The 14848-nt window shown below is 39.9% G+C and overlaps 1 long non-coding RNA gene across 2 annotated transcripts; it reads left to right on the plus strand.

Moving 5' to 3' along the window:
- Positions 1 to 2969: 2969 nt before the first annotated feature.
- On the plus strand, positions 2970 to 5991 carry LOC121062234. 2 transcript variants are annotated; one of them, XR_005815482.1, is made up of 3 exons: positions 2970 to 3316; positions 4687 to 4931; positions 5844 to 5991. It is a non-coding gene; the product is annotated as an uncharacterized LOC121062234 (long non-coding RNA). The 2 variants fall into 2 exon arrangements; XR_005815483.1 differs by lacking the exon at positions 2970 to 3316 and adding an exon at positions 4423 to 4537.
- The last annotated feature ends 8857 nt before the right edge of the window (positions 5992 to 14848 follow it).

The following is a 14848-nucleotide window of genomic DNA, read 5'->3' on the forward strand; positions in this document are numbered from 1 at the left end:
ATATCATGAATGATTTAGCTTTCTCTAAAGAAGAAATTAATTGAAAAGTCTATTTCTTATAACAGAAAATGACTACTTACTTTTTCCTCTCTTACTGTAAGCTGTTATCGTGCCATCACTTTCTTGGTTCTTCTTTTGCTTTTATGGAACATTTCCTAAGGAATTTTGTTCCAACACGAAACCTTTTCACCTTTTTTTTTAATTAAAAAAATATTATTTAAATGTGTCTTACAGTGAGCTGTTTGATGCAGAGATCAATGTAGTAGATGTTAAAAGCTGTCATGGAATTTTAATTCAATATAATAAATCCATCACACACAAAGAATTGCAATGTAAGTGCAGCAGAATGGGATTAATCTGGTCAGATGTGTGTCGCAGGCTTTCAGACTTTGTTAAAGTCACTAGCCCTTGTTTTATATTCACAAAACTTGTCCTCGTTCAAAAATCTCTTGTAATTTAAACTCCCAGAGCTGTTCCCTTGACTTAATTCAGCAAAGTTCTACTGAAGGACTTTTTATTTATATATTTATTTATTTATTTATTTATTTATTTTCCTTTTTCCCTAGCAAAGGAGAGGACCACACTCTGTAAGTTTGTTATTACGTTTCTATGATATCTTTGGTGTACACAGGATCCTTAACAGGTTTCAAACTAAGACCCTACAACTACAGCAGGAGATCACCAAGCCATCAGGGGATTTTCCTCATGGATTTCATCACAAGTTCAGGTACTAAACTGAGATCATAACACAAGGAGAACCAGGAGATATGAAAGGACTGTAAAAACAGGAGGCAGCTCAAGGGATCCATCGAGATGAAATGGAAATGGGGCATGGAAGAACATTTTCCACCCACAGATGCACTTTGTGGGCTAGCGAAGAAGCTCTTTACAAAAGCGCCTAGTAATTCTGGGCTGCAGTCTGGTTTCCTGAGCGTCTCTGAAGGTCAAGGGATTCCCTCCAGTCTCTGAAAAACAGGTCCCAGGTGAGCTATCTCAAGGTCACTGACCAAAATCACCGATATCTCCTGGCTGATCCGTGTTTCCTGCTTCGCTTTGCATTACCCTTCACCCCTTTTCTCATCCGTTCTCTTTTTATACTTTCTTTTTATTCATCCTTTTCTACTCCAACATCTTTTACTCAGTCTTTAGCTTTTCCCTAGGACAGGAACCCAGCTGATTGCAATGGGAAATCAGCTCTTCAAACTTCTTTGTGCTTGTCAGGATGTGAAATAACACATTTTTTCCTACCCTTGCTCGCGTTATGTCACTGCTGGTAGATATTTGACGTTAACCCTGGTGCACAGTATCACTATTAAAAACCCTTTACATGGGTGTCGAAACCATCTCAACACTTCTCTGATGAAGAGAAGGAAATAACTGCAGCATCTTGCATTCTTTGGTGGTGTAATTCATGATGAATTTTGGAATTTTAACAGCAGGCATCTGGATTCCAGACAGAACAGAAATGGAAATGGCAAAGGGCCGTGGCTCCTGTTTAATGAGGTCGTGAATTTTCTTTCTCCAAAATGTTTGCTTAGTAATTGCATTAAAGGAAAATAAAGGAACTTTTAAACTTTGGCTAACATCTGGCAACGAGAGAGAGAAAAAAAAGCAGAATTCATTAGTGGCTAGCACTGATTAGTACTTATAAATAATTTGTGCCTCCCCAAACAAATCCTGCCTGAAGATCTTAGGCACTCAAAGACGGATTTAATTTACACGTTCATTTAAAGCTAGCCACAGTGAAGGAATCTGGTGACAAGATGCAAAAATAACAGTTACGCAGCCTCACCTAGGTATTGCCACAGCCAATTTGTATACAATCCTTGGCCCTAATATAAACAAACAAAACACTCCTTTAAAAAAAAAAAATCCATTTCACTTTAGTCAATTCAAGCTTTCTTTATTTTTTTCTTTAATTTTTAAATTTTTTTTAGGAATCTGAAATAGGAAAACTGTCAGTTTTTTTCCTTTTTTTTTTTTTCTTTTTGTTCCCTTTTTTGAATCTTAGAACCACTCAGATTTTTTCTGTACCATAGACAGAAATAATGTCTATTATTTCTATTTCTCTATTATTTCTCTATTATTTCTCTATTATTTCTCACTATTGCCCAGACAATCAGTCATCACGAGCTATTCTTTGTTTCATTCAAAGGCTCCTATGAAATACCGCACCCTCTTGCAGCGAGCATTACATAAGTCCCCTTATTATTTGCCCAGAAATTGCAACAAGCAAGGTACTCAGCTAATTAGACATTTCTCCCTTTCGCTTTTGACATTTCCATCAACTTGAAAATTTGCAGACTAGATTACTGAGAGAATTTTAAATGAATACTGGAGTGATTAAGCAGGGAAGATGAATACTAATGCATCTCAAACTGGGTTAGCGCCGTAATGAATTTAACATATCTGGTTTTAAAGTGGACTAATTAACAATTAAGTCTCAAGTGAAACTTATTTATATCTGTGTTAAAAAAAAAATAAAAATACCCCAGCCCCCCACCTGCCTAGTTTGGGAGAGGGAAACTTCTCAGCCTGCTGCTTGGCAGGATGCAGCTGCTGCAGACTTTCACCTTCTCTACAGGCAGATAGTTCTCCTCCCAAGGTATCCACAGGGACGTGCAAAGCCTTCCACAGCCCTTTTCCCCCAAAATGTCTTTAGGAAAACAAGGGATAGTAAGAACATAATGACATACAGCCTGTTACATGTGGCTTCTTTATTTTTGTTTCTTTTTTCTTCTTTATTTTTTTCCTTTTTTCTTCCTTTTCCCCCTTTTTTTTCCATTTTCTTTTTTTTTTCTTTTATTCCTTTTTTCCTTTTTTCTTTTTCTTTTTCTTTTTTTCTTCTCCAGCTCAAGTAGAACAGAAAGGGATGGGACTGCTACTCCCTTTGGGCTAAAACATCTCTGACAGGTGAAAATTGCGGCGTCCCGAAGGGGATTAGCGCAGCATTAACTTACTCGTCAAATACAAATGTCAGGTTAATTTTGTTCCTAGCTCGATATTCAAGAAATACACGCTTTTCTTCCAAGATCACTAGAAAGGTTCCTCTGTGCATATTTTAATTACAGTGGCAATGGATCTATCTGTATCCTGGAGTGCATGTGTGTCTATGAGATTCTCTTAAATAAATATCTTGTATTCAACACCTTATTTACAGAATTTAAGGCTTGCAAGAACCACATCAGTTCCTAGACTACCTCTTTAGAAAACACAGGCCAGAAAACTTCACCAACAAATTTTCTGTAAGTAGATCGAGTGCTGAAAACTTCGCAGACATACTGCCGCTGCCTGGAAGCTAATGATAAGGGAAGAGGTGACCATATCTCCCTTGTCCAAGCCCAGAAAAACCCTGAAATCAGTATAAATGATGGGTTAGAAAGTAAACAGAGTAAATATGTTGTAAATTTTATTTTTTTTTCAATGCTAAGATTGTGGTTTGGAGACGGGTAAAGAAATTTAGTTCAAATAAAGTGCGCCCAAGCCACCGCGTCTGGAATTTTACTGGGATTTGTATATAGATATAGATATATTTGTATATAGATATATTCTTTTACAAATCACAGCTATTTTCATTATTTATCTGTGCATATAACCCCCTACAAATACTATATCTGTGTAATATACATCATATGTACAATAACCTAAACATTAAGGACACTAACCACATTTAATTTACTATCCGAGCAGGCGAATATTTGGGGTGTAAAAAGGAAGTTTTCAAAATGTCAGGAGAAAAGAAATTAAGGTAAAAGAGGAGAAAATGGGATCTTAGACAAATGCTGGATATCTTCTTGTGTTGCAAGTAAAGCAAAGGGCTTTGGAGCTCTCTAGTCTTCAGCTGATCTGAAAGGTATTTCCTACCTTATAAATGCAGGTGTTCTGATTTGGGTCAGATTTATGTAATTTACCCTTTTCAGTCCTTCGTGGGACTGTTTTAATTATAAAAGCACGTGGTTCACTTCTATAATAACCAGGCTTTCTTCCCTCAGCTAGCAATGTATTTCCTTTTTGTGTATGTTCAAGAGTTTTGTCATTTCATTTTAAATTTCTTTTAATTAAACTAGCTCTATATGTCAATTTGCATATGTTCTTATATCTAAGAACAGGAATTATATCAAGTTAGAAAGTAAATAAAGCAGAGAGTGCTTCCTCTGCCACTGTACATACCCCACATTACGTGTCAAAAATAAATATATCCAGGATATTCGAAATGGATTAATTGTGTCTTACGAGGCTGCCATTTTATTTTTTCCCCTTACATGGGCTCACATCCTAATAAAAATCATTTGCCATCTTTAGTCATGTATTATAAGTCATTTAAAATCAACTGAAAACCGCTCGACTTGTCAGATACCTATAAATGAAGATAAATGATGCAGAGAAAAGCCCCACAAGTGCTCTATTATCTGAAACTTTATGGAAATATTATTTGCAGAATTAACTAATGAAGATATGACAACTGCTGAAACCATTCTGGGTTGTTCAACTGCTCCAAAATAAAAAGAAACCACCTATTCGGAGCTTCAACTGACCGGTATGTGCGTGCAAAGACAAAGGGGAAGGAAAGGTGATAAATAAAAGGCTAGAGAAGGTTGGAAACATCCCAGCAAAGTGCCACCTGAACTAAATCCCAAAGCTGGGGCCATTACTATTCGCATTATTAATACCGTTATCCTTTCTCAGTCTTGTTTGCAGCCCAGTATTGCTCGTCGCTCAGGCCAGGAACCTGGCATCTTCTCTGTGACCTGCAGCTCCTCACATCCAGGACGTGTCCAGATCCTGCCAGTTATTTCTGCAGAACACCTCCCGGATCCTCGTTCGAGCCATCTTCATCCCGTATCTTGATTACTGAAGCACGCGGCCCTTATTCAGGCCCCTTACGAAGAACATTTTCCCTCTCCATCACCTGAACCGTGTCAAAGCTCTCGGTATTTTTCCTTCCTTGACCTGTGAAATGGGGAAAATGAGGAGGGAGGAGGAGGGAAGGGAGTTTTCCTGGGATGTAGTGGAGAGCAGCCATGCCCAGAGCCAGCAGGTAAGTCAGGATGCACCACAGCTCCTGGTGCTATCAGCATCTCTGGTAGGACTGGGGTGACTTACCTCCTTGCTGCACCCAATTCCTTGGTCTGGGGGCAGGAAGGAGCAGTCTGGAAATCCCAGCGCACTTTTTTCTGCCATCTGCTGAAGCACTGGATGTGGCCCATGCCCAAGACTCATTCTGGGTGTTTTATTTAATAATTTTCCTACTATGTGAGGATTTACCAATTATTTCCATTGTCCTTTCTTCCTTTATTCCTGTGGAAAGTTGCAGCCATGTCTGGTTTTATAAATAAAAATTTATTTTCTCTCCTTTTTTTTTTTTCAATGTCCATCCTTGGACGTACTCAAAACAGTTTTCCCTAAGCAATCCCATTTAACTTTAAAGTTGCCCCTGCTTGGAGTGTGTGATCCGACGCTAGGTGATCTTCAGAGGTCCTTCCAACGTAAAATATGACATAAAATATTATACATTATATAATATTATATAATTTAACTTAAGATTCTCAACAAGAAGAAAAATTTTCATGAATAGCATATCAGGTTATACTATACATCAAAGGGATGGAGTGCCATACTTTTGTTTGATAAAATATTTGGGCATCAGATTTAAACCGTAATGCTCCAGGGCACGTTTTTGGAAAATTCTGATCAATTTTAGTTCTTAACTGATAATACTTGATAGGTCTTGACCAGGCACTGGAGCTTGTCAGTGGATTTCTACACAATGAAAAGTGGTATATGTGCTCAAAACCATATATATATGTATATATGTAATTATTATTAATTTTATTTTTTTGCAGGGGTGAAAGGGTGTTACTCAAATCCAGATTTTCCCCAACGCTCCTGGATTCATTCCTCGGTTGCTATGACTGAAGTGTGGGAATTAAGGTACATCCTTATAGCTGAACAAGACTGACATCATTAGGATTTCAGACTCTTCTACTACTGGCAAAACAATGTACGTTTGATTTTAACTTCATTCCAGCTATAACATTTGTAGACAAAGATTTTCAAAGAAATCTAAAAGTTAGGATCCTAAAATATGCAGAATTCCATCAGAATTTATATCTGGATTTTGAAAATCTCAACTTAAAACTTTTTTTTTTTTTAAACTGCCCTACACGGTTCCTTTAATAAATAATTAAAACGTAAAACTTCATTCTTTCAGAACCACGGTTTCAAATTTGGATTTATAAAAGGGAGAACTTGGTGAAATGGCTCGTTCAACTTTCTGGCTCTGATTGTCTTTAGCACATGTCATTTCTGGGAATATTGTGCTTCTTAATGACGCATGCTGTCTGCTTTACCGTCCCAGACTTTAATTCTGGGGCAGCGCTCACATTTTCAACCGATTCAGCAGAAAAAGAATCTTCTTACTGTGGAATTTTCTCAGCCAAGTTGCCTGAAGGTCACCTTGGATATCAATTAAAGAGCTCTCTCCTCTTCCTGTCTTAGGTATTCACTGGAATAATCGTGGCCCCTTGAAAAAATAACCTTAAGGAAGATTCACGGAAAGAAAAAATTGCTGTGAGCTTCTCCCCATCATTCCCAAAAGGCAGATACCAACAAGAACCTGCTGTTTGCCACTGGGATCTCTAGAGGGTGGCTCCAGAAGTTTTGATGGAAAAAAATGACATTTCTCTGTTCCTTTGCTCACCAAAGCTAGACGTTGGTCCGTGTTTAGTGAGTGTGATGAATAAATACCTATTAAATTGGAAAGGCTTCCTCCAGCCAGCTTGGAAATCCTGAATTGTTCACTCACAGCTATTTGTATGAAAATTATTTCCTTGCTGTCCACAGCCATAAATATGGATAAGGTCAGTAATCCAAGGACATCGTAAATAATACTGAGATGTCTTATTGGTGACACCTGATTCTTGCTGATTCATTGATTTTTTTTTTGCGGTTCTTCGCTTCGGTTGTCCTATTTGTGCCAAATTAGAGAAGTTCAGGGGCACTTGAGGATATTAAGTGAAAATATGTTCTTGCAGAAAGTATGGATATCGTGTCCATGCCATTTTGTCACATGGTAGTAGAATACCAAGTCCATCAATCCATTGATGGTTGCACTTGATGATCTTATGGGTCTTTTCCAACCTAAATGATTTTATGATCTCTGATCGTATGACACAGCAACACGGACCAACCTCAAACATCAGTAGGTAAGGTGACAAACTCCTGTATGCAATGACATTTTTTCTTAGTGTACATCAAGAACTGTATGGGAACGCTGTTGAAACATTTTCGACATCCTCATTTAGCAAATAGCTAGAGGCAGATGAACCAGCTATTATCTGCCACTGAATGAAGGCTGCAAGATGAAACAAAAATAGCCTGTCGGGGTTCCAGGCATACATTTCCTATTGTGTTTGTGCTCAGCAACAGCAGAGAAAAAACCACGGATGGCACGGTAGCCTTTTGTAATCAGCTAATGGACATCAGTAATACATAGCCATCAGAAACCTGTCTTGAATGTGCCTGGGATATGCTTGGGGAGGTAGAGCATCCTGTGTCTCAGTTCAGCAAGCATTCCTAGGCAAATCACCATTTCTGGAAATCCTGTAAGGACGGAATTTGTTGTGGATCTGAACTGCTTGATTTATGATTTATCTATCATTATTTATCAATCATTATTTTATCATTTACATTTTATCTTTTTTTTTTGTATCTTAGGAAAAAAAAAAAGGCACGTGTGGATGCAAACTGAAAGCCAGGGATTTTGTTTAAATGAGAAGGTAGCTTCAAGCTCAACAGATTCTTTTTTTTTTTTTTTTTTTTTTCATACACAGCTAATTGCACGTAAACCATCGACATTTAAGAACTGCGTTTTCAGGGCAGCTGGACCACGGGAAGATTTTGCGCTATAAGCTGAAGCAAATCAGCTAAACTTGAGGAATCTCTGCACATAAATTACGGGTATGTAGGAAAAGGGGATGCTTTTCATTAAACTGGCTAGTGTACTGTTCGAATACACACAAACCATACACACATATACACTGTGCACAGATGCTATACGATGTGATACGTCTAAATATTACACGTGTTTAAGCCTCAGGCTTTATTGGCAAGTTCTGCCCTCCAGCCTCAGCTCCCTTAGGCAGAGAGAGTGTAGGAAAGGAGGGGAAGATGGAGTGAGGGGCCACTTAAATTGCATACACAGGAGTCCCTAGGTAGGTGGAAATTCACTGGAGGGTGGGCTCCAAGGGTGCTGAGCGCTGGCACAACATTCAGCTGGGGGCTGGTTACTCGTTGTACCGCACAGTCATTGACTGTCCTGAGCTGGAAGGGATCCACAAGGATCATCGAGCCCAACTCCTGGCTCCACGCAAAATCACCCAAAAACCTCTTCTTGGAGGCAAACAGGGATAAAGTGACAGGACCTGGACCGCGTGTGAACAAGGGAAATGCTGACGGCGGTCTGACCATGCTTTTTAGTCTAACAAATTACATTTAGGAGCCTATGCTTCTGAAAGATCAGATCCCATTAATTCTATGACATAATTTAAAGCAGGTTAAAGGAAAATTAAATTTCACTGAATAATGACGTTCGGTTCTGGCATAAAAGCATCTTCATTTATGGACAGTGGATTAACTGCATTAAGTAATCAATCCTTAGTTGATTTGCCTTAGCTTTACCTTGTGTTCCTGCGTACCTTCATTTATATTAGCAAATAGTAGCTGTCATCAGACCGGGCCAAGATGCAAATTCTGGGCGCTAAGAGGAAGCTTGGATTTTCAACTCAACCAAACACAAACTATTCTGCTTCTGTCTCAGCCCTGATTTTGCACCAGCAAGTGAGCAGAGATCCATATTTCATTCTTACCTTGTCCAAGCCAATTCAGTGTCTCCGGACCTGACTGGCATGCCAAGCAACCTCTGCTTCCCATCCCCAACGGTGCCTGGTAAAAGAATTCCCCAATGCAAGGCTACCGCCGGTTTCTTGACCTGAATTCGTTCAATCCGCCCCAGAAGGTCACAGATTGTATTGGCAGAGGACGTATTGTATATATTCAAAAGGAGGCTGGGATCACAGAAAAACACCGGAGATTACAGAGGTTTTTCTACGTCCTGAATAAAGATTAAGCAGAAGGTTGGTACCTCGGTAGTCGGGGACTGTAACAAAATGCAGAACAAGTTTTTTTTAAATATCACTACTGGAAGGGAACCAAATCAGACATCTGACTTTCAACAAGAAAAAAAAATAGCCTTGTTTAAAGTCTTTTCAATATTTATCTTTTTTTTCCCCCTTTTCTTGTACCAGCTTCAGTTCTTCAGTTGGTATTAATGTGAAAATCCTTCATTCGCTTCTATTTTCTTGTGAGTTTGTTTTCTTGTCTGTTTTTTTTACCTGGGCCAGATTCTCCCTGTATTATGTCCTTGTGATTTCAGAGTAATCAGGAGGACTCGTTCTAGATTTACACTAATTTAAAACTAAATGTTATCCAAGGGAGATGCTTTTGGGTTTGCTCTCGTTTTTTTCACCTATAAAAGACCCTGTAAGTCTTCATGTTTTTTCTTTCATTTTGGTCTGCATCTTACTGGGCAGATCTTGAAATCCCTTTCTCCTGTGCTTAGTGCCTAGGCGATATAATAAAAACTAATAAGCATCCACAAGGATATTTAAGGTTTTCCCTGGTGAGCCATGACAGAGAAGTTTTATTTAGAAGAGAAAGAAACTAACTAAAACAGGCTGCAGCTCTTTGAATACCTAGAATTAGTCAGCTATTTTGTTTTTTACCTGGGTAAATGACCTGATTTTCGGTCGTTTCGTAGCACATAAAGCTGTCGGTACCTAAGTACATAAAGTACTAATTACCAATAATTGTATTTATAAGTACATAAAGCACCAGTTACCAATGGGCAGGTGTCTTTTTTACGTAGACATTTGGAAATAAAAAATTAGACTAAAATAATCCTCCTCATCATTTCATTTACACGTGAACACCAAAAGCACCAGGTGAAGATGGTTATTTGAGCCAAATGGGTGATACAGGTTTAATTCAGCTTGTTAATGGATTAATCCAGCTCCTTTTTAATTAGAAAGTCTTTCACCATTTCCCCCTCCGAAGCAGCTTTCCAACGGCAGGTTTATTGCAGGAGGAACCCATCAGTGGCAGGAAGGAACTGACCATGGCACCGAACGGAATTTATCAGAGATTTCAAGAGGAAAAAGTCTGCCCGTGAAATTTTAATGGGATATACATGCAGCGGTGGGTGAATGTAAAAAATGTGAATTGATTTACATCAAATTGAATTTTGTACACACCCAGATCTAAAAGCTTATCCACTCTATCTTGGAATTTGGTACAGACAAATGTCCTCTGAAACTTGTGGTTCGTGAAGAGGTTCAGAGACGATTGACTTTTATGGGTATTGTTTTATCCTAACCAACCCTTCCGTCCCTAAATATTAATCTCAAACATTTTTGTGTGGTTGCTACTCAAGTGAATATTTCATTTGAAAGTCCCTTTAGCAATGCAGAGAGGAATTGAGAGCTGAGCTCCCTCTTTGTGCCTAACCAACTCCTTCTGCCACAGAATCTTATTAGCAAACCCCTCGAGGAGCAGCTCTTGTTTGTCTTGGGAAGAAAAACAAAGTTCTTGTACACTCAGCGATAATGGTTTAGTTACATGCCTCATTTTATGAAGGGCATTATCTCTAATACGTGTCATTTCAGGACGACTGGAATATTCATTTGTTTTGATGGTGATAAATGAGTTGTAGAAAGTGACAAAGGTTTGCGATCGCTTTGTTGGTCTAACCACGTTCCAAATCCGCTGAACTAAGAAAAAAAAAATCCGTCCAGTTTGATGAGGAAATAAAAAAACCATAACTTGATGAGTATCTAAATGAATTTACCAGACTAAACCAGCTCAAGTATGCAGCTTAGACAAGAGGCCACAAAAAATGTGCGATGCTTTCATTTTGCTTTCTGCTCAAGTATAAGATTTGGAAGCTAAATGGCACCAAAAAAAATAAATAAATGTCACAAATGCGTGATGACCAGTGGAAAAGAGAGGGACTTTTTGAGGGCAAACATGCCCGAACCCCTGGGGATGATTTGGTAGAAAGGTGTCACGGGAGGATAACTGTAGCAGATTTTGTTCTACCTAATATTTGGCGGTCCTTAATGTATGATGAGAAGGTGGGAGATGGCATCTGATATGGCCAGGCTTTTATTAGTCACTGCCTAGAACGTTTTCTTATTGTTCTTATGTTTTCCTATGTAATATTCTTATTTCTAAGAATTTTCTTATGATCAGCCTTGTCAAGTGGGGCTGGTGCCTCCATACTTGCATTTCTAAATGCCCATAGATGTGAGAAACGAGGGAAAACGGAGGCATTAACTCCAAGAACTTCTCCCTGGACATTGAGTGCAAAATTATAATCGGAGGAAGGAGAGAATTCCCCCTAGAAAGTGAAGTGAGAAGCTGGGGAGAAGGAATGCTGAATGTATTTAATCAAAGCAAGAGGAGGACTGTGTGAGCAAAGAGTATCAAACAGGATGTCTACATTGAGGAAAAGGACAAAAAATGATGTGGTCCGTTATTATGGGGACAGGTCCATTAAACCTTAATAGTATGCAGTGCTGCTGAGCAAATATTGGAGGAGAGAATAAATGAACATAGGAAGACAAATGGAAAAGAGGGCTTTGAAAAATGCTGTGTAGCTTTCCCGGGACAGAGAATCTGGAAAAGAAGCAGCAGATTTGCTGTCAGTAAAACCTGAGTTATTTTTTATGAATTTATTAATAATTTTATTGCTTTATTATGATTGTATATTTCATTTATTAAAGTCTTTGGCACAGTGCCACATAAAGACAGCTTTAGGAAAGCAGGAGGAGAGGGGAAGCAGAATAAGAAATTTTGTGCTTTTCTTTAAACAACAACACTGAAATAGGAGGAAAACTTGGCAAAAACTTCAGTGACTCGTAATTTTGGTTTTGGTGGACATCTGTATTAAATTTAAATGTGAAGAATGAGGAAGAGTGGGAAAACTGGGCTGCTGGATCTGAATTCCCCGAGCAAGGGCAGGTCTCAGTGCCACGTGCACACCGTAATGCTTTGTGACAGCAACATAAATGATGGTTGAACGCCGATTTTCCACATTCAGCCAGCGAAATGATCACATCACAGTTATTATAACTAACTCACGTTACTATATTCTCCTCGTTTGTCACCGTCAGTTGTTGTCCCCCATCTAACATGCAGTGGTTTAGTTCTGTTCTTAACGCTTCTGATGCTGGATAATCTGCCATTTTCCTAAGCAATCTCTTGAAGTGCTTTACAGTTGCTTACACATCATCTCACGCTCTATCTGTTTTGCAGACCTCTAAAAAATTGGGAGGAAAGGGAGCTGTCTCAACCATAAAGCAACCAGATCACTTCCTCAGCAGCCCGGCACCCAGCCGGGACTGGCAGGACACAATCTGCTCACCCTGGGGGAAGAGGAAATCCACGGAATTTGTGTTTCACCTCAAAGTAAAGGGAAAAATCTAACACACAAACTCCTCCATCCCAACCCCCAGAGAGCTATGAAGTGCCCATTCTGCTCTGGACTTCTTCTTATGCAACGTAATTACTTTTGTCAGGAAATTTACCACTTCACCCGATTCGAAGAAAAAATGGGTGAGTATTCTTAATAATTAAAAAAATGACATTCCTTTAAAAAATGTCACCAACTTTATTACACTGAATTGGCATTCACAGTCAATTAGCTACCTACAAAAAGAAAATATCTTTAGCTTTAACTGGAATCTGCTTGCATTGACAAGGAGAGAGGCAGGACACGAGCTCGTTGGATAACTAATGCTGAAGGCTTGCCGAAAGGTCTTGTGGAAAGCTTTTATCCATCCGATTAGAGTCGAAGTCCACCCGATAAAAACCACAGCTTCAGATTCTTCTGTATTTAGGAACTTGGCTGCTGGTGACATGCTAAATTCAGGAGCCTAAGCCCCACTATGCTTCTGACCAGCGTCCATGGCTAGCCCAAGGTTTGTATTCCTTGCACACCCTTGGGTAAAATCCTTGTTGGTATTGACCAAGTTTTTGCAGATGAATTTAATGTTTGATGGCCATATAGCAGGTAAGCATTAGGTACAAGAGCTGCCACATCACATCATATTGCAGGGATTTTTTTTTCCATCTGATCTCTTCAAGCAACCCATCCATGAACTGAGATTCAAGAGCTAAAAGAGGTGCTCAGCTGTCAGCTTTTAGCTTGGCTCCGTGCACATGTTGGTCCAACTCTCAATTATTCGCTAATCTAGAAGACCTATGAAGGAGGTGGATCTGACCTTTGAAAATAATCCTCTTAAAGAGGATTGTGAAGATGGAATGTGAACCCGACTTCCTTGACCCGATTTCATCAGCAAACGCTGATTCATTGAAATTGAAACATTTTGCAGAAAATAGAGCAGTTTCGATGGAAATTTCCCTGATTCCCAGGCAGGAGCCTGGGGGAACTGGCTGCTTTTAGAGCAGCTCTGCTCGCCCTCACTCCAGGACATCCCCACCCACACCTTGCAGGTAGATCCTTCCTGATCAAACGAACTTCAGTGGGAACTGCCCCTTGAGATAACCCTTTAATTTTGCTAACAGCTTTCTCCGTATGGCTACTGCATGATTATTTTAACACTTTCTCTGTATAGTCTCATCCCGAATTCTTATAACAAACGACTTGTAACTCGTGTGACCTTTCATAGCAATATATCACCGGTGACTGTATTAATGATATTTTATAGGCAAGGAGAGATTTAGCGTATCAGGCTGTCTGCAGAATTTAGTGCAGAGTGCTTTCAGTCCAAGTAAATGGCAAGACTGGACCCAAATTATGCCCACGTACACATATAATATACGAGAAATCTTAAAGGCGCTTGGATACATTCAAGGAAGATGAACCCTGCACTGATTAAACTGCAATAAACCAGCAATTACTGGGCATGCCGCTCCTTGGAGAGGGGAAAAAATCTTGGCTGTAAGAGCGGGTTTAGAGCAAAATAGACCAGTTATGAGTTAGTTGCCAAGAGCTGAGTCTGAAATCAACCCCGTTTAAATGATAACTATGAGAATTTAAGCATTATGGTTATTTGCATGATACTTCTTGTCTTGGGCTTGCTCCTGATGCTTTGCTACTGAAAATGGGGAGGAAATGATAAATCTGTGTCCTGCCTGGATGCAGTCCTTGCAGAATGGACTAGGGACTGCTGCCACCACGTCCCCGCCAGCTGCACCGTGCTCTCGAGGGGGGCACAGGGTGCACAGAGCCCGTCGTGCATGTATCTTGCAGGCTGCCATCCCAAATCCGGGGAGGTGACTTTTCCTGTGTGCGTTTAATGAGCTGCCACTGATGCTGTGCCTTCCTGCCTCTCCCCTTTTCTCTCTCGAAGAGGCCATCAAGGCTGGCGAAGAGCAGGACTTGATAGTCACCTAATCAAATCGGCGAGCGCCGAAAAGGTCCGAGCTGTTGCGGGAGAGCGTTGGCTTTCACAGGCTGCCACCGAAGGAGCCGCGGCGTTGGAACGTTACAGAGGGAATTCAGCCCAAATCTGAAAGGGAAATCCGAATCGCCTCTTCACTCTAGGTGCTGGCAGGTGGTGTTTTGTCCTTACCGACTGTTTTTCAGCTTTTTCAGAAACCTCTGTTGAAATAAACGCCGTCTGGCTTTTTTTCCACAAGCTGCCAGGATCACAAAATGTCCGTCCCGGGCTCCCCTGTCTTCCACCTTCTTGGGGTGGAAGCTTTTATCAGACGGTGTGTGAGTAATATCGAGGGCTGGAGTGGCTCCTCGTAGCCTGTTAGCCCT

Source organism: Cygnus olor, chromosome Z, assembly GCF_009769625.2.
Source record: "Cygnus olor isolate bCygOlo1 chromosome Z, bCygOlo1.pri.v2, whole genome shotgun sequence".
Taxonomy (NCBI): domain Eukaryota; kingdom Metazoa; phylum Chordata; class Aves; order Anseriformes; family Anatidae; genus Cygnus; species Cygnus olor.